General features: G+C 47.5%; 1 protein-coding gene across 4 annotated transcripts in view; it reads right to left on the bottom strand.

The window, feature by feature from the left end:
• Positions 1-12,372, bottom strand: part of sbno2 (strawberry notch homolog 2) — a 135,367-nt gene extending 122,995 nt beyond the window's left edge. For 2 of the 4 annotated variants that reach the window (XM_033046544.1, XM_033046548.1), the window contains exon 1: positions 12,244-12,369. The gene's annotated coding sequence lies outside the window, so the exon portion shown is untranslated. Of the gene's footprint in view, positions 1-12,222 lie in introns of all 4 variants that reach the window. The other 2 variants (XM_033046545.1, XM_033046543.1) reach the window with 2 other exon arrangements.
• Positions 12,373-20,182: the final 7,810 nt, after the last annotated feature.

The raw sequence follows: 20,182 nt of genomic DNA, 5'->3' as shown, positions 1-20,182 counted from the left end.
TAATCTACGCAAAACCACAATTTGACTTCAAGTTCAAGTTACATTTATTTTCACATGCACTAATTGGTGCAATGAGATTTGAGTTACCAGACAGCCATACGAATAAAAAGAACACAACACACGATAGAATTTAACATGAACATCTCCACACAGCGGAATCAAGGTTTCCCACTGTGAGGGAAGGCAATAAAGTTGTCATCTTCCTCATTGTTCTTTGAGCCCTCCGCAGTCGATGCTACGGATGGCCCGATGTTCAGGCCCTCTCGCCGGGATGATCGGAACAGAAGAACACTCTCAGCGGCTTGGAGTTTCGGAATCGGCCACTTCTTACCGGAGACTCCGTCTCCCGAAGTCCACAGGCTGAGCTGGGCAGAGCTCCAACACTGGTGACCCTCGGCAAAGGATCCCACGACTTGGTGATGTTAAAGTCAGCGGCGCCCGCGGCTAGAAGCTCCGTAAATCATTGTTCCACAGTGTTAGACAGCAGGCCCAACACTCTGGAGCTCCAACACAGTGATCCCAGGTAAGGCATCGCCTGCTCCGCGATGGGAATTCAATGCTGCGCAGCTGCTGAAGCTCTGGTCGGTCTCCGGCAGGAAAGGCCACGCCAATCCAGATGGTAGGCCGCGAGGGGGGCAAAGATGCGACTTAGAGAATAGACACATCCTCGACCAGGAAATGGTCTCGCCTTTCCCCCCCACCCCCCGACTTCCGCCACAAAAAAAGACTAAGAAACCTCCAAAAACATACTTTTAAATAGACTAAAAATAACAAAAAGGGTGAAATGACAAACAAACTGCTGGCTCGGCGTCACCCGATGACTTCAAAAACCATGTGCAAAGTATAACTCAGTTCTGGAATCTGATTTTTAAGCAAACAAAATTGAAACAGGAGCAATCCTCACTCAGCTCCCATGACATGAGCCACCATGTCAAGTAATCACACTTTGTTTTCATGACTGGCAGCAAGGGTCCAATTTCAGAAGACTGAAATACAAGCTTGTTGTAGGCACTAATGATGAAGCAAACCTTTGACCCATGTAAATCAGTGTGTTGCATTACCTGGACATCCTTAAGCAATTAACTTCCCAGCGATTTTTGTGATTAATCATAAAAACATTTTTTTTAAATAAACTAAATCCGTCTTTGAATAATGAAACTCTAGTCACCCATTAATATGAAACTAACATGACCACAGATTGCAACCCCTGCATTATAGCCATTTGGGTAACATAAATGTGTGGGAAAGAACTGCAGATACTGGTTTAAATCGAAGATAGACACAAAATGCTGGAGTAACTCATCGGGATATGCAGTATCTCTGGTGAGAAGGAATAGGTGATATTTCCGGTCGAGACCATTCTTCAGACTGAAAGTCACGGGAAAGGGGAATGAGAGATATAGACGATGATGTGGAGACATATATAACAAACGAATTAAAGATATGCAAAAAAGTAACAATAATAAAGGAAACAGGTCATCTGAAGAAGGGTTTCGGCTCGAAACGTTGCCTTTTTCCTTCGCACCAGTCTGAAGAAGGGTTTCGGCCCGAAACGTTGCCTTTTTCCTTCGCTCCATAGATGCTGCTGCACCCGCTGAGTTTCTCCAGCTTTTTTGTGTACCATTGTTAACTGCAGCTTGGTGAGCACGAAAGACTTGGGTGGGGGAGGGGTGGAGAGAATGGGAATGCAGGGGTTACTTGAAGTTAGAGAAATTAATTCACAACCCTGGGTTGTAAGTTGCCCAAGCGAAATACAAGATGCTGTTCCTCCAATTTTCATTTAGCCTCACTCTGACAATGGAGGAGGCCTAGGACCGAAAGGTCAGTGTGGGAATGGGAAGGGGAATTAAAGTGTTATGGATGTAACTTGTGGTGGGATCTTGTTGAAGGTGGCAAAAATTTCGGACGATTATGTTTTGTATATGACAGCTGATGGGGTGAAAGATAAGGGGAGGGGGGGAGGGGGGGAGGGGGGGGGGGGGGGAGGGGGGGGAGGGGGGGGAACGGGGGGAACGGGGGGGACTATGACACAAACAGAAATTCTCCCTTGCTGAATTTACAAGTTATTGCTCAAATGTTTGAGCTATAAAATATAATTAATTCTCATAGAATTATATGGATAAAAATTAAACAACTTTTGTTTTTAAACCTGCGCTGCTTAACGCATGGACAATTGATGCAGGCCCACGTTACAGACTTTCCTAGGAACACAATTCCCCCCCTTTTCCCCCATGATGTATGGGTTATCTGTATCTCATCCAAATAACTAGTATTCCTGTATGAAGCTATGCATACTGTACTTGCGAACTATTTCATCTTCATGCTACAAATGTATTCTGTTCTTCAGGCAGATACGAATAGATGTGTGGAATTAGATCCCAATGCCTTTGATTCCCCAGTTGAAAACTAAGTTAATACATAAGAAACTGGAAGCTTTCTAACCCATTGAACTACAGGTGCTCCCCGATTTACAATGCTTCGACTTGCAATATTTCGATTCTACGATCGGCAAACGCTCGGCAACGGCAGTGAGCCGCAAGTCAATTCCGGTCACAGGATCCCAATGTATTAAATGCATTTTCGACGAGATATTTTCGGTTTACGATGGATTTATTGGAACGTAACCCCATCGTAGATCGAGGAGCAGCTATAAATGTTACACCAGACGATGCTCGAGTCATGGATGTGACATCACTTCTTACACAAAGGTTAAAATTGTGCTATCCTGTTTTAAAACTATTTAACATGTGTACACTGAATTAGTCGCTAACAAATAGTGCCCTCCATAACGTTTGGGACAAAGAGCCATTATTTATTTATTTGCCTTTGTGAATTTGTCCCTTCTCACCTAAACCACCCACACTCCTGGCACTTCCCCTTGCGACCGCAGGAAATGCTGCACTTGTCACTTTACCTCCCCACTCAACACCATTGAAGGACCCAAGCAGTCTTTCCAGGTACGGCACAGGTTCACCTGCACGTCCTCCAACCTCATCTCTTGCATCCGCTGCTCCAGGTGTTAGCTGCTCTACATCGGTGAGACCAAGCGTAGGCTTGGCGATCACTTCGCCCAACACCTCCACTCGGTTCGCAATAACCAGCCTGATCTCCCGGTGGCTCAGCACTTCAACTCCCCCTCCCATTCCGAATCCGACCTTTCTGTCCTAGGCCTCCTCCGTGGCCAGAGTGAGGCCCACCGTAAATTGGAGGAGCAGCACCTCATATTTCGCTTGGGCAGTTTACACCCCAACGGTATGAACATTGACATCTCCAATTTCAGGTAGTCCCTGCTTTCTCCTCCCCTCCCCAGCTCTCTCAGCCCACTGTGTCCGCCTCTTCCTTTCTTCTTCCCGCCCGCCCGCCCCCCCCCCCAACACTCACATCAGTCTGAAGAAGGGTCTCGACCTGAAACGTCACCTATTTCCTTCGCTCCATAGATGCTGCCTCGCTCGCTGAGTTTCTCCAGCATTTTTGTCTACCTTCGATTTTTCAGCATCTGCAGTTCCTTCTTAAACAAGATCCAAAGCACACCACCTCATATGTGAAACAGTGGTGGGGGTGTTATGGCCTGGGCATGTATGGCTGGCTGCTGAAGGTACTGGCTCACTTATCTTCATTGACGATACAACTGCTGATGGCAGTAGCATAATTCATTCTGAAGTGTATAAACACAATCTATCTGCTCAAGTTAAAACAAATGCCTCAAAACTCATTGGCCGGTGGTTCATTCGACAGCAAGACAACGATCCCAAACATACTGCTAAAGCAACAAAGGAGTTTTTGAAAGCTAAAAAATTGTCAATTCTTGAGTGGCCAATTCAATCACCCGATCTGAACCTAATTGAGCATGCCTTTTATATGCTTAAGAGAAAACATGAAGGGGACTAGCCCCCAAAATAAGCATTGGCTAAAGATGGCTGCAATACAGGCCTGGCAGAGCATCACCAGAGAAGACGCCCAGCAACTGGTGGTGTCCATGAATCGCAGACTTCAAGCAGTCATTGCATGCAAAGGATATGCAACAAAATATGACTACTTTTATTTGCATGACATTGCTGTGTCAGAAAATTATGAATTATGTGCTGAAATGGGGGGGGGGGGGGGAGGAGGGGGGGACAATGTATAAACACTGCTGTAATTTCTACATGGTGAAACCAAAATGTGTAAAAATGGCCTGTATTAAAATCTGACAATGTGGTTAACATGTGATTTTTTTCTATTACAAATCTCAAATTGTGGAGGCAAATAAATAAATGATGGCTCAGCACTTCAACTCCCCCTCCCACTCCCCGTCCGACCTCTCTGTCCTGGGTCTCCTCCATGGCCAGAGTGAGCAACACCGGAAATTGGAGGAACAGCACATATTCCGCTTGGGGAGTCTGCATCGTGCGGGCATGAACATCGAATTCTCCCAATTTTGTTAGCCCTAGCTGTCTCCTCCCCTTCCTCAGCCCTCGGGCTCTCTCCTCCCATCCCTCAGCCCCTGGGCTCCTCCCCCTCCTTTTTCCTTCCTTCTCCCCGCCACCCCCTATCAGTCTGACGGCCTGAAATGTTGCCTATTTCCTTCGCTCCATAGATGCTGCTGCACCCGCTGAGTTTCTCCAGCATTTTTGTGTACCTTAAATAAATGATGGGTCTTTGTCCCAAACATTATGGCGGGGACTGTAGATATTCTATTCCTTCCATTGATCAACAGGAAGTTTTGTTGACAAAAGCAACAATTCCTGCGGAAAACATCTTAAAATGCCCGCGGCAGTCGTGTAAAGGTCGGTGGGGTGGGGGAGCGTATTAAAGAGGAAATAAACATTTCACTTGTAATCCCTTGCTGGCCAATCAGTTAACTATTCAATTTATTATGTGGATGTTTACTTCATAACATCTTAATTCAATAAAATTGATGACAAGACTATCAGGTTTTTTTCTATCATAAATAAAATGCCCAAGAATTAAAGGTCTTGAAGTTCCACTTTTGATATATGTAAAACACACAGGTTAAACAACTGGGCCACTGCCCAGCCACCTTCCCCTCCAAAGGCACAGTTGGGAGAGCAAAATTCTAAACATAGTAAAGTTTATTATTAGAACGAAACAAGCTGGATGGGTGGAGAGAAAAAAAAAATTTGATCATCCCATGAAGTGAAACTACCAACATGCGGCAAGTGGCTAATATAACATTTTTTGACCATCATACACATATAAACACATCCCTCTCTGGTGGAGATCAGCAAGTTTGTGAAATCTCTAAGTTAAATCATTTAGAAAGGTCACAATAGCCCAAGCAGTGAAACCCAATGGATGGATTAAAGTTGGATTCTGGTTGCTATGGGTTGAGCAATCTTATCTGGGAGGCAAACAGGATGTTAGTATAGTCTCTATGTCAGTGTTAAAAAGGCCACTGTTCCTGCTTTTGCCCACTGTTTGGTGACCTGCACAAATGATTGCAAAGAAGGACAAGTTAAAGCTCAGCTGCAATACTGGTTGCGGTAGTTAAGCAACTTGCTAACACATGCTTTACAACTAAACATAAACTGCTAGGTACAAAGCTACTGGAATGCAACTACAATCATTGCAATTTTTTGCCAACAAAAATCATTTCCATCTAGTTTTCTAAACTGGAAGAAATTAATATTTAAATAATCTTAGAATGCTTTGCTGATTGGATATCAATAAGAAAAGCAAACATCACTAAGTGTCTGAGATGTCGCTGACACGTTTGAATTTATTTACTACCTTTTTAAATATGAACAATAGTATCAAATCTAGTTTGCGTTTTCAGTTCAAGTTTAAGGTGAGAGGGATAGTTTAAAGGAGTTTAAAGTTTTATTTTTAAGATGGGTGATCAGTGCCTGGAACTAAAACACTTTTTAAACACAACACAATGTCAAGGGCCAGTTCTTAAGCTATATTGTTCTACAGCAGACGAATTGTTCTAGAATTGCACCAGCATTGGACAACAGCAAGAGAAGTTTAAAGAATTTAACATAACAATAACATGGCTAGATGATGTGAAAGTACTGGATTCAACAACTGAGATTTTGATGCCATATTACCATAAAACCATAACTAAAACTACAATTAGCGATATTTCAATAAATCCTTTAATTGAAATTCCGTCACCCCTCATTACAAACATCACTGAACTGTGTTTTGGCAATTGGTGTCAAATGAACAAACTCAATTTATTTTGTATACTAGAGAAAACACATGGAACATTCAGAGATTAAAGGGCCTGTCCCACTTCCATGTCCTTGGCGCGCAAATTACGCTACCTCGTGGTCGCGTTGAGCCGCGACGGTCCCGCGAAGGTCACGCGCGATTTCATTCGACCGCACAGCCATCTGGAGCGCGCGACGTCATTTGAAGATGCACACAAAGCTGTAAGAGTAACTCAGCGGGCCCGGCAGCATTTCTGGAGAGAAGGAATGGATGATGTTTCATGTTGAGACTCTTCTTCAGTCTGAAAAGAAGGGTCTTGACCCGAAACGTCACCCATTGCCTCTCTCCAGAGATGTTGCCGGTCCCGCTGAGTTACTCCTGCATTTTGTGTCCATCTTCCAATTTTGTATCCATCTCCAATTTTCTGGGCCCCGCTCTTGGAGTAGAAGAGGGGGTGGATCCGGATCCGCAACGGCCGTGAGCCCCAGGCCGAGTTCGGCGATCGTTTGCCTGCTTCTGCTGCTGTTGGAGGCGAGACGTTGCGCCGCGCCAGGGTCTTGGGCCTGTACCACGTTGGACGTCAGTTACGCGACAAGCCAGTGGCGTGCGAAGATTTTGTTCAGGACGAAGACCACACTCCTCCACGCCACTCCACACAACTCTATGCGCCCGTCCCGTGCTACCCACAAGCTAGCAGGTCGTGTAAATGGCGCGCGAATGACAGCCAAGTGGGACAGGCCCTTAAGACTCCCTCGTTTTACCTCTGGGGCACAAATTTAAATTGAAGATAAACAAAGTAGAATAAATGGAATGGGTACTAGCAATTAAGTATAAAATGAAAATAGCCTGTCATGACTCAGCTGCAAATGGATATGTCTGCTGCACAAAAAAGTCAGCAATTAAAACTCTGAGAAATAATGATACAGTGAACCATGAAGATTATACCAGTTCTCCATACTCCCATTCCCTCCATCCCACACCCACCTATTTACCACATCAGTTTGACTTTCTCCAGGACCCGGATCTCCAAAAGATGGTTAAGGAATCAAAATCCAATCTAAACTGAAGTATACGTTCAAGGTTGGTAGCACATTACTGACACATCATATTGTTGAAAACTAAGACACTCGTTGAGAATTAGAGAGGAAACAAAGAGGACTGTATTCCACAACCTTGCCCCAGCTTCTTGCACGATCCATCAAACAAAATACAAATGTAAGCAATAAATGTAAGACTTTCTCGGAAGGTAACACAATTTGAAACAAACATGATAACCTAATGCAGAATACTCCTCCTCTTACGCCACACTAATATAGTCCCATGTTTACAAAAACTATCCCGGTGTATCATTGTTTTCTTTCCACTCAGCAATACCCATCCTACATTAGAAAGTACAGAGTTGGCTTATCTGTGATACTCTGGACTTCAAGGAAACCTATGATAATGAAACTTGGTGTTGTAGACCAGTACTAATAGCGGGCGTGCCATCTTACAAAATGTTTTTTTAATTTTTTTTAATCACACCATCTTTCTGCATTTATCGGTATAATAGCAACAGGGTATTTTAACCAAGTGCAAAACGCTAGAGGCTGGAAGAACTCAGTGTTTCAGACTGCAACCGAGGTGTGTGAAGAAATATGGAACCACTTTCCTTCAGAAGCAATTTTCATGTACAATACAATACCTTTTATTTGTCATTTGAACCTCACATGAGGTTGAAACGAAATTTGGTTTCTGCAGCCATACAAAAAAAGAACCAAGACACACACCAACACAATTCAATTCACATAAACATCCATCACAGTGAGTCCTCCTCACTGTGATGGAAGGCAAAACTTAAACATATGTAAGCTCTACTTCTATTACACAATACAGGAGAAAAGTAATAACTGAATTGCATTCATACAAAGTCAGTTCACAATCTTGCGAATGATATTTTCCATCTCCTACACAACTTTTCTTACAAATGTCTAATCATGGTTCAACTGCTAAAAGTGTCATTTCCAACCCACCTAAAATAGGTGGAATCGTAGACAGTGAAGATGGTTATCAAGAATAACGGGATCTTGATCTATGAGGCATGTGGACAGAGGAATAGCTAACAGACATTAATTCAGATTTGAGGTGCAGCATTTTGGGAAGTCAAACCAGGGCAGAACCTTCACAGTGAATGGTAGGGCCCTGGGGAGTGATGTAGAGCAGAGGGATCTAAGAGTACAAGTACACAGTTCCCTGAAAGTGGTATCGCAGGTAAATAGGTTGGTTAAGGCAGCTTTTGGTACGCTGGCCCTCATCGGTCAGGGAGTACAGAAGTTGAGACATTATGTTACTTGTACAACGCACTGTTCAGTTTGGGTCATCCTGCCATAGGAAAGATGCCATTAAGTTGGAAATGGTGCAGGGAAGATTTATGTAGATGTTGCCAGGACACAAGAGGTTGAGCTATTGGGAGAGGATGGACAGGCTAAGACTATTCCATGGAGCACAGGAGGCTGAGGAGTGATCTTATGGAGGTGGATAAAATCATGAGGGGAATAGTATGGAGTTGCTTACCCAGTGTAGTGGGATCAAGAACTAGGGTAAAAGTTTAAAGTAAGAGAAGAAAGAATTTTGATGTAAAGTAGGCAACAAAGGGGCAACTTTTTCCATTCAGAGGGTGGTGGGTAAACGGACAGGCTGCCAGAGAAAGTAATTGAGTCAGGTAACATTTAAGACATTTTGACAGGTACATGTATAGAAACATAGAAAAATAGGTGCAGAAGTAGGCCATTCGAAAGGTTTAGAGGAATATTGCCCAAATGGGACTACCTTCGATGGGACATCTTGGTTGTCATGGACAAGTTGGGCCGAAGGGCATATTTCATAATGCTCTGTGACTATTAGATATGTATAGGTCTTGACACTGTTGGATCACATTTTTACATAGTTAAAATGTAATGATTTTCCTATTAGTTTCCATTGACTGCCACCAATAACTTAATGTGAAATCAAGCCCAACAAAATCTGTTAATTAAGTGATAATTAATTTTAACTCCACCTATATAATCTGTGCCAATGAGGTAACACGCAATTCCGAGACACATTACCAAGATCAGGAGGAAGGATGGGAACTACCACAGAGAGCTTCTAAACCACACATTATTTACAATAAACATTATATGGCCTTCAAAACTGCTGGAGGCAGCCAAGGGTCAGAACTTCCTGGCTTGATTTGAAAACTTGGAGAAAAAAAAGGAAGGCGGTGCAGCATGGCCTTGTCAATGGACTGATGTTGACACTTCCAAGAATGCAAGACTGACCAAGATAAAGAATACAATTAATGATAAGGTACAAAGCCATATTCTCGAAGGTAGACAAAGTCCTGGAGTAACTCAGCGGGTGAGGCAGCATCTCTCGAGAAAAGGAATGGGCGACGTTTCGGGTCGAGACCCTTCTTCAGACTCTATTGATTTTATATTCACACATCATACTCAAATATCTTCTACTGTTGAATGTCAATATTTAGAATCTAACAGCAAAGGCGGCCATATTCCTACTGTGCAACTATACGTTCTCAATTGTCCCCCTCCCATCTTAACTCCCTACCTCTGTAAAGATCAACAGTAGTTTTTAATAACAGTTTTAATTTTTGAAGAGGACTGCTTATACGGTGATAAAATTCAAACACTGGTTTCCATTATGGGAGTAATTCCAATGGTTAGTAGGACAAACATTTTAGATTAAATTCTACTCACCGGATAGAAATAACATAAGAAATTAATGGTTCTATTAGTTCAATGTAACAGGCTGAATTTATTATGTGTAGGAACTGCAGATGCTGGTTTAAATCGAAGATAAACACAAAATGCTGAAGTAACTCAGCGGGATAGGCAACATCTCTGGAGAGAAGGAATGGGTGCAGCATCTCTGGAGAGAAGGAATGGGTGATGTTTCGGGTTTCAGATCGACCCACAACGTCTCCCATTCCTTCTCTCCTGAGATGCTGCCTGTCTATCTTAGGCTGAATGTATTTATAGGAGAGCTTCAGAAAAATAGTACTTGAGTTGTTTATGAAAATAAATTTGTAGGCTTTAAAAAAATAAAACCCCAAACAAAAACACTCAAGGCTCAAAATTGTACGAGTGAATATTTGTGTGTTCTGGGTACTTCAAAGGGGAGCTAGTCAAGATTTTACCTGGAGAAAATAGGCCAGACAAATATAAATGTAATTGCATTTATTTCACATTTACACCAACTCAATCTTATTATTTTATTGGAATTGCAAAATGTTGGTTGAATGAATGCCTTCACAAGATTTCCCTACTTGGTAAGATCTAATGTCGACAGTGTCGACTTAAAAAGCCTTGTGGTATTTCAATGGGAGGTCAGCTGGCACACATGGTCAGATTTGTTTCAGAACATTGCATGCCTAACATAAACAAGACAGCACGTCAGATGTGCCTTCATCGGAGGTCACAAAATTATAGACTCCCTTTATATCAGATCCTTTCAGAGGGATAGGAAGGAAATGAAAATAGTAGGCGTGTACTGCATATAAATTTTGCAGAATGGGATCCCTGAAGGCAATGTAGTACTGACATGAAAAACAGCAAGTGAAACTCGGATTGGTAATAAATCCCCCTGCTGTCATAGATGGATCCCTCACCCATAGTGTGACCCATAGTTCTGATCTCACTACTACCGCCAACACCCCCCCCCCGCTCCCCAACAAGACAAAACAAAGACAGAGTTCCCCTAGTCCTCACATTTCATCCCAACAACCTCTGCGCCAAACACATCATTCTGACACTTCCATCATCGCCAATGTGATCCCACCACTAAACACATCCTCCCATTTCCATCCCTTTCTGCTTTCTACAGAGACTGTTCCCACCTCATCTCTTTGGTTCACTCATCCCTTCCCACCCAAACCACCCCCTCCCTCTCCTGGTACTTTCCACTGCAACCACAAGAGATGCAACACCCGTCCCTTTTACCTCCTCACTCACCGCCATCCAGGAACACCTGCAGTCATTCCAGATGAGACAGAGGTTCACGTGAACCTCCTCTAACCTCTTCTATTGCATTTCACGTTCCCGATGTTGCCTCCTGTACATCAGCGAGCCAATGCACAAACATGGCAACCGTTTCTCCGAACACTTGTGTTCAGTCCACAAAGTTCTACTGGATCTCCCTGTTGCTAGCTATTTTAACTTTTCTTCCCATTCCCATCTTCTTGTCATGGGCCTCCTCGACTGCCAGAGGACAGATGCAGACTGGAGGAACAGCACCTCGTCATATTCGACTTGATAAGTATATGATTCAAGAGTATGAACATTGAATTACAGATAACATCTAATAACCTCTCCCCCCCCCCTCCTCCCTCTCCTTAGCTGTGCCCCACCTAAACTTCCATACTAACCCAGAATCGCTCCCACCCAAGTTGATGCAAAGCCGATAAGCGGAAACAAAAGTTACAACAAAGAATCGGGGAGCGAGCACCGGCAAGCGCGTCTCATCCTCTCTCTTCATCACATTACCACCTTGGTTTAACAACTTGAAAAACATTTGTCAACTGAATCGCCCGGAGTATTAAATAAAACACGCTTTTGGTAGAATTGCATCAAAAGGCAACTCGGCAAAAAGAAAGAAATTTGCGCTGCTCTTTTTTTTACCCAAAAGCTGCAAAATAACAGGAGGAGCTGGCGCGTATCGTCCCGCTGCAAAAGCCCGGACGGTTTCACAATAGGATCCTTGACAGCGCATCCCGATGATATCATTCCCCTCAACTTGCAAGCCGAAATAAAAACTTTAACGCGTAGTTTCGCAACTGCCGATCCCGTACCAAACTCATCCCCAATCCAACGCTATCCAGCCATTTGTTGCCGCTGGACACACTGGAGGGCGCGGAGAGCGAGCGAACTTCCTCACGGGGAAGGGGAAGAGGTTGAAGACAGAGGCCTACAAAGCCTGGGGCTCGAGTGACTGGGCAGCCGGCTCGGAACCGGCGGCGGCTCGCCCTTCTCCCGTCCCTTCCCTTCCCTTCCCACCGCCGCTACTGCGCCGCCGTCCCATTCGCCTCCCCACCCAAAAGTTGAGGGCACCGACCTGTGTGAGAAGAGGGGGAGCCCTGGCGGGGGTCCGGGAGATTTAATCCATGAGGTGCGCGGTGTTTGTACCCTTACGGCTCCAAGCCTCCGCTTCCTGTTTCACCACCATTACCCCCCCTCCTCCTCTGCGCGCGCCGCTTCCGCCGCGTGACGTACGGGCCCGGGCCGGCCCGGAGACCGCACGCGACGTCCAGGTGCACCGATCAACAGGTGGGGAGGCAGACCTGCAACTAACTCATGCATGGGAGCAGGCTGCTGCCCACATCAGCTTTTTGCCTTTGCTCCTTGCAAGCATGCACCATAACTTATTCACCTTTTTGCCTTTTGCTCGTGGCAAGCATGCATCATAACTTCTTGTCATCATAGCATCCCTGGTCAATTCGTCCCTTCCCTCCCAAATCACCCCACTCTCCTGGCACTTTCCCTTGCAACAGCTACACTTGTCGCTTTACCTCCCCCCTTGACTCCATTCAAGGACCCAAGCAGTCTTTCCAGGTGCAGCAGAGGTTCACCTGCACCTCCTTCAACCTCATCTATTGCATCCGCTGCTCTAGGTGTCAGCAGCTCTATATCGGTGAGGCCAAGCGTAGGCTTGGCGATTGCTTCGCCCAACACCTCTGCTCGGTTCGCAATTTTTAAAATTTTTTAAATTTTTTTAATTTTTTAATTTCAAAATAGACTTTATTCAATTGATAGATATATACAATTCCTGAACCATTCAAACAAACAAAATTCATCCGACATTTTCGGAGACTATACAAATTTTTTCTCAGTACAATATTTTTACATTTGTCAAATTTCACCAAACAGTCCCCCACCCGTGCCACTCTGTGGCCCTTGTCCAAGTAATAAATATATACAATGTGTACACAGTGCGGAAATTTCATCTTCCAAATACATTTTCGTCGGCTATAGATTGTTCAATTCAATACCGTTTATGTCTTTTAAGTTCCATAAAAATGTCCCCCACCCGTGCCACTCATGTGGCCCCCTGGCGTGGGATACCTTCCCTTAATTTAATTTAATTTGAGGGGCATCTCCACCATACCGTGCCCCCCATGTCCAGCAGCGGAAGGACCCTAGACTGTGGCCCTCCCCCACCGAGCCTTGGCGTTGGCTGCACCAAGCTTCAGCGAGTCCCTTAGCACGTACTCCTGCAGTCTGCAGTGGGCCAGTCGGCAACATTCCCTGACGGACATCTCGCTCTGCTGGGTGGTGAGCAACGCTCGGGCAGACCAAAGAGCGTCTTTCACCGAGTTGATGACCCTCCAGCAGCACTCGATGTCAGTCTCTGAATGTGTCCCTGGGAACAGTCCGTAAATCACAGAGTCCTCTGTAACGGAGCTGTTCGGGATAAATCGTTCCAGGGACCCTTTCATACCTCTCCAGACTCGTTTTGCAAATCCACACTCTGCAAAGAGGTGGGCAACCGTCTCCTCTCCATAGCAACCGTCCCGGGGGCAGCGTGCGCTGGTAGTGAGGTTCCGACGGTGCAGGAAGGATCTAACTGAGAGGGCTCCCCTCACCGCCAGCCAAGCCAGGTCTTGGTGCTTGTTGGTCAGTTCTGGCGATGAGGCATTTTGCCAGACAAGCTGGGCAGTCTGCTCTGGGAACCACGCCACCGGATCCATCGAGTCCTTTCCCTGCAGTGCCTGCAGGACATTCCGTGCTGACCACTGCCCGATGGACTTGTGGTCAAAGGTGTTGGTCCGGAAGAACCTTTCAACAGACGACAGATGGGGCGGCAATGTCCAGCTGACTGGCACATTGCGTGGCATCTGCGGCAGGCCCATCCTTCGCAACACCGGGGACAGATAGAACCTCAGCAGGTAGTGACACTTAGTGCCCACGTGCCTTGGCTCTACACTCCGCCTGATGCAGCCACACACAAAGGTGGCCATCAGGATGAGGGCGACGTTGGGCACGCTTTTACCCCCGTTGTCTGCCGACTTGTACATTGTGACCCGTCGCACCCGGTTCATCCTCGACCCCCAGATGAACTGGAAGACGGCCCGGGTGATCCCCGTGGCGTAGGAGGGAGGGACAGGCCACACTTGTGCCAAGTACAGCAGACCCGAGAGCACCTCACACCTGATGACCAAATTTTTCCCGGTTATGGAGAGGGAGCGTTGCCTCCACAGCTCCAGCTTCCTCCCCACCTTGGCTATCCGCTCCAGCCAATTTTTGTTACTCGCCTCAGCCCTCCCGAACCAGATCCCCAGCACCTTCAAAAAGTCAGGCTTGATGGTGAAGGGGATGGAAGATCGGTCGGGCCAGTTGCCAAAGAGTATGGCCTCACTCTTCCTGCGGTTCACCCTGGCTCCCATGGCCGACTCAAACTGGTCACAGATGCTGATCAATCTGCGGACCGACCTTGGATCCGAGCAGAAGACAGCGACATCGTCCATGTACAGGGAGGTCTTTACTTGAATGCCCCCACTGCCTGGCAATGTCACTCCTCTTATGCTCGCATCCTTCCTGATGGACTCGGCAAAAGGTTCAATACAGGAGACAAACAAGACAGGAGAGAGAGGGCAACCCTGCCTGAATCCAGACCTTACAGGGAAACTGTCTGATTCCCACCCATTGATTTGGACTGCACTACGGATGTTGGTGTAGAGCAGTTTGATCCGATTTCGGATTCCCTCCCCAAAACCCATTTTGGAGAGCACGTCCCTCATGTACGTGTACGATATCCTGTCGAAGGCCTTCTCCTGGTCCAAGCTGACTAGGCAGGCATCCACCCGTCTGTCCTGCACATAGGCGATGGTATCGCTCAGCAGCGCTAGGCTGTCTGAGATTTTCCTGCCAGGTACAGCACAGGTTTGGTCCGGGTGGATCACCCGTCCCAGAGCAGACTTGACCCGGTTGGCGATGGCCTTAGACAGGATCTTGTAATCTACATTCAACAATGTTATGGGTCTCCAATTCTTTATATCCTTCCTCTCCCCCTTCTGCTTGTAGATTAGGGTGATGCTGCCCTTCCTCATGGAGTCTGACATGCTGCCAGCTAGAAGCATGTCGTTGTACACTTCCAACAGTTCCGGGCCTACCCAGTCCCACAGAGCCGAATACAACTCGGCCGGTAAGCCATCGCTTCCGGGAGTTTTACTCGAGTCAAAGGAGCGGATGGAGCCAGTCAGCTCCTCTAGGGTCAGTGGTTGGTCCAGACTCTCCCGCTTGCTGTCCTCCAAGACCTCCGTGATAGAGGACAGGACGTTCTGGGAGGTGGTGCTGTCTGTGGCCTTTTGGTCATACAGTTCCGTGTAAAAGGATTTGCAGACCCTCATCATGTCTGTCTGCGAGGATGCTACCGAGCCGTCCTCCTCCCTAAGGCTGTTGATCACAGAGCTCCCCCTGTGAACCTTATGGAAGAAGAAACGTGAGCACGTCTCATCCTGCTCCACATGGCGGACCCTGGATCGGAAGATGATCTTGGAGGATTCAGAGGTAAAGAGCCGAGCTTGCCGGTCCTTCACCTCTCTAAGTTCCTCCCTCACATCCACCCCCCTCGACTGCAGAAGGAGCAGTTGTTGCAATTCTGTCTGGAGTTGGCACAATTCCCTCTGACTCTGTCTTGCTCTCTGAACTTTGGCTATGAAGAACCTCTTAATGTTCTCCTTGGTTGCTTCCCACCAGAGTGTCGGGGAGTCAAAGAGGGGCCTCACCGTTCTCCAACGTGCGTAGTCCCTCTTTAGCTCCTCAACGTTCTCTGGGGTCAACAGCTTCACGTTTAACTTCCACGTCCCTCTGCCTGCCTTCCGGTCCTCCTATAGGTGACAGGAAGCCTGAAGGAGGCAGTGGTCAGAGAAGAACACCGGCGTGAGGTCGGTGTGTCTCACCGTGACGGCCTTCGTGGTGAAGACGAAGTCTATCCGGGATCGGGCTAAACCGTCCGATCTCGACCAGGTGAACCGCGGCTGGGACCCGCCTGCAGGGTCGCTGAAGGCGTCGTGCAGCTTTGCGTCTTTTACCGTTTCCATCAGGAACTTGGACGTGCTGTCCAGTCTGTTGTCGGCACTGCCGGATCGTCCAGCCGCATCAATGATGCAGTTGAAGTCACCGGCCAGACGAGCTGCCGGGACGTGGCCAACAGCACTGGGAGCTGCTGGAGAACGGCCAGCCGCTCGCTCCACACGGGCGGGGCATACACATTAATCAGCCGGAGCGGAGAACCACGGTACATAACATCCACCATGAGGAGACGCCCCGCAACCACCTCCCTGACCTCAGTGATGGCGAAGTTCCCTCCCCGCAGCAAGATCCCCAGGCCGGAAGCACGACAATCATTGCCCCCCGACCACACCGACAATCCGTGGGGCCACCATCGCGACCACCTCCGATAGCAGCGGAGGTGTGGCAACCCGCACTCCTGTAGAAAAGTCACATCTGCCTTGACCTTGGCCAGGTACTGTAAGGCATTTACACATCGCGCAGTGGTCTTCACACTGCGCACGTTTAAAGATGCCAGTTTGAGCTCCATTGTCCTTTAGAGTCACTGGCCGTTTTCCTGTTCCCTCATGCCCACCGCTTCGGTGAATTGCCTCACCTTTCCTGGGCTCAGGTACCCGGCCTCCTCAACGGGTTGGGTTTCCCGTGTCGTAACCCGAGGTGTCGTTGGGGGGGGTGGGGGGGGCTGCTCGTTTTACCCCCTTCTGGGTGCGCCGCTTCCCCCGTCTCTCGTGGCTGGGGCACGGTGACAGGCTTACTGCTCCCGGAAACTCGGAGCTGAGGCCCATTGGCCGCTGCATTACTCCCGGTTGCCCGGAGCTGGGGCCCATCGGCCGCTGCACTGCTCCCGGTTGCCCGGAGCTGGGGCCCATCGGCCGCTACGATGCTCCCGGTTGCCCGGAGCTGGGGCCCAACTGCCACTGCACTGCTCCCGATGCCCTGGGGCTGGAGCCCCTCGACCGCTGCACTGCTCCCGATTTGCTCGGTTCGCAATAGCTAACCTGATCTCCCGGTGGCTCAGCACTTCAACTCCCCTTCCCCTTCCGAATCTGACCTATCTGTCCTGGGCCTCCTCCATGGCCAGAGTGAGGCCCACCTTAAATTGGAGGAGCAGCACCTCACATTTCGTTTGGGCAGTTTACACCCCAGCGGTATGAACATTGACTTCTCTAATTTCAGGTAGTCCCTGCTTTCATCTCCCTTTCCCAGCTCTCCCTCAGCCCACTGTCTCCGCCTCTTCCTTTCTTCTTCCCACCCTGCCCCCCACCCTCACATCAGTCTGAAGAAGGGTCTTGACCCGAAACTTTGCTATTTCCTTCGCTGCATAGATGCTGCCTCACCCGCTGAGTTTCTCCAGCACTTTTGTCTATCTTCGATTTTCCAGCACCTGCAGTTCCCTCTTAAACATCATAACTTCTTAAGCTTTTTACTTTTGCTTCATGCAAGCATGCACCATAACTTCTTAACTTTTATGCCTTTGGTCCTTGCAAGCTTGCACCAGAACTTCTTAAACCTTTTGTCTTTGCTCTTTGCAAGCATGCACGCACTATAACTTTGGTGGACAGGTGGAAATGGTTCCACAGGTGAGATTTCTTCCCGCTAAAGGATGGAGTGGATGTGAAGAGGATGTTTTCCACTAGTGGGAGAGTTCATAGCCTCAGAATAAAAAGGAAGTTCCTTTAGGAAGGTGATGAGGAGGAATTTCTTTAGTCAGAAAATAGTGAATCTGTGGAATTCATTGGCACAGAATGGTGTGGAGGCCAAGTCAATGGGTAATTTTAGGCCAGAGGTAGATTCTTGATCAGTACGGGTATCAGGGGTTATGGGAGGATTATGTGCTGTTTGCAACAGCTGATGGTGAGGACAAGGGGGATTCTACCCTTGTCACGAATGGGGGGAGGGGGAGCAAGAGCAGAGCTGCGGGATATTGAGGAGACCCTAGTGCAGGGGTTGGCAACCTGCGGCCCGTAACCCCAAATCATCCGGACCGCAGGCGTATTTTTTTCCGTATTCATCTGGCCCGCAGACCTCCGTCATCTCCGGTACCTCCCGGGCCTGAGGCCGCGGCGCCCAGGCGTGGTGATGCAAGGAGGCCTGCGCTGGCGGCCGCAATGGTGGAGCCGCCGACAGCCGAGCAATGCCGACAGAAACGTCACCCATCCCTTCTCTCCAGAGTCACTGCCTGACCCGCTGAGTTACTCCAGCAATTTGTGTCTATTCACAAGTATTCTTTGTATACCTGTGGAATATAGACCCCGTGGAGGCATTGTATGGAATCATATAACTGGTTTGAACTGATGGTGGGATGGGAGAGGTGGAGTATCTACTGTCCATATGCTTTCAGTAAGAGCAGTCGATTTACTGCCATTGTTTATGTTTCTCTCGTAACCTGTTTCAGTTCAGATGCGCACCAAAATATAAATTATACATAAGTTGTACAAGAGAGTGAAAAGAAAAATGCTGTGCAATGAAATCAAAACATTAGATTAAACAGCCCAAACTCCAGTGCAACCCGTTCCACCTTAATCCCTCTGATTTTGAACCAGGTCTCCTCTCAGCCTTCGCTCCTCCTAAAAGACATTCTCCAGCACTGCAACCAATGTTCCAGGTCGCAGAACTGATCTAAGAAATAGACACAAAATGCCGCAGCAACTCAGCAGGGCAGGCAGCATCCCCGGATAGAAGGAATGGGTGATGTTTCGGGTCGAGACCCTTCTTCAGACCGAAGAAGGGGCTCGATTCGAAACGTCACCCATTCCTTCTCTTCAGAGATGCTGCTTGTCCCGCTGAGTTACTCCAGCAATTTGCGCCTACCTTCGATGTAAACCAGCATCTGCAGTTCCATCCTACATTGTTCTAGTAAATCTTGTCTGCGCCCTCTGCCATGCTTTTGCTCTGTACAGTGCAGTGCTCAATATCCCAGCCTTAATGAAACCAATGTTTTAATGAAGTTTAACACAACCTCCTTGCCATTGTATCCAGCACCTTCAGTTACAAACCCGTGCAAATGGTTGGCATTGTTGATACTGCATATTTTGCCTAGTGCATATACTGCATCGTGGAGTATCTTGCTCCGCTCTATGATCTTTGGCCAGTGCACCGGGTGGCATCCTCGAAGGGGTGGGATCTATGTGACACGTGATTTGTTGCCTACCGTCCGGGGTGGGATGGGGGCGGGATCCATGTGTGCACGTGAAAGATGTGGCCCGCCATCCGCTCACAGACATGCGTCCCGGCCCCTATGCAGAACAAGGTTGCCGATCCCTGCCCTAGTGAGAGCCTTATCTATAATGGAAGAGGGGAACCCCTGTTCCCTAAAGTGTGAGGACATCTCCGATGACCTGGTATAGAATACCTCTTCTTGCCACAGATGGAGGAATTGGGAGTAGGGGATATTCTTTTCCGGAAGCAGGGTGGGAAGAAGTATAGTCTAGATAGCTATGGGAGTCAATGGGTTGGTAATAGATGTCAGTTGATAGTCTGTCTCCTGTGATGGGGACGGTAAGATCTAGGAACATAGCACTCCACAAACACACACACACACACACACACACACACACACACACACACACACACACACACACACACACACAAACACAACACAAACACACACACACACACACACACACACACACACACACACACACACACACAAACACAAACACACACACACACACACACACACACACACACACACACACACACACACACACACACACACACACACACACACACACACACACACAAAAACTACAAACAATAACGGTGCAAAAAGACAAAACCAATACTTGTTACAGTTTTCAGGCTCCTATACCTTGGCATGAGTGAAATGCGTGTGTGGCCAGGGTGGTGTGGGTCTCTGAAGATGCTGGCTGACTTTTTGAGGTAATGACTCCTATAAATCCCTTCGATGGTGGGGAAGTCAGAACCCGTGATGGACTGGGCAGTGTTCATCACTTTTTTTAAAATGTTGATAGTTTACTGTC

Source organism: Amblyraja radiata, chromosome 29, assembly GCF_010909765.2.
Source record: "Amblyraja radiata isolate CabotCenter1 chromosome 29, sAmbRad1.1.pri, whole genome shotgun sequence".
Lineage (NCBI taxonomy): Eukaryota > Metazoa > Chordata > Chondrichthyes > Rajiformes > Rajidae > Amblyraja > Amblyraja radiata.
Note: the sequence above shows the minus strand (reverse complement) of the source record. Positions and strands in the feature narration are given on the sequence as shown.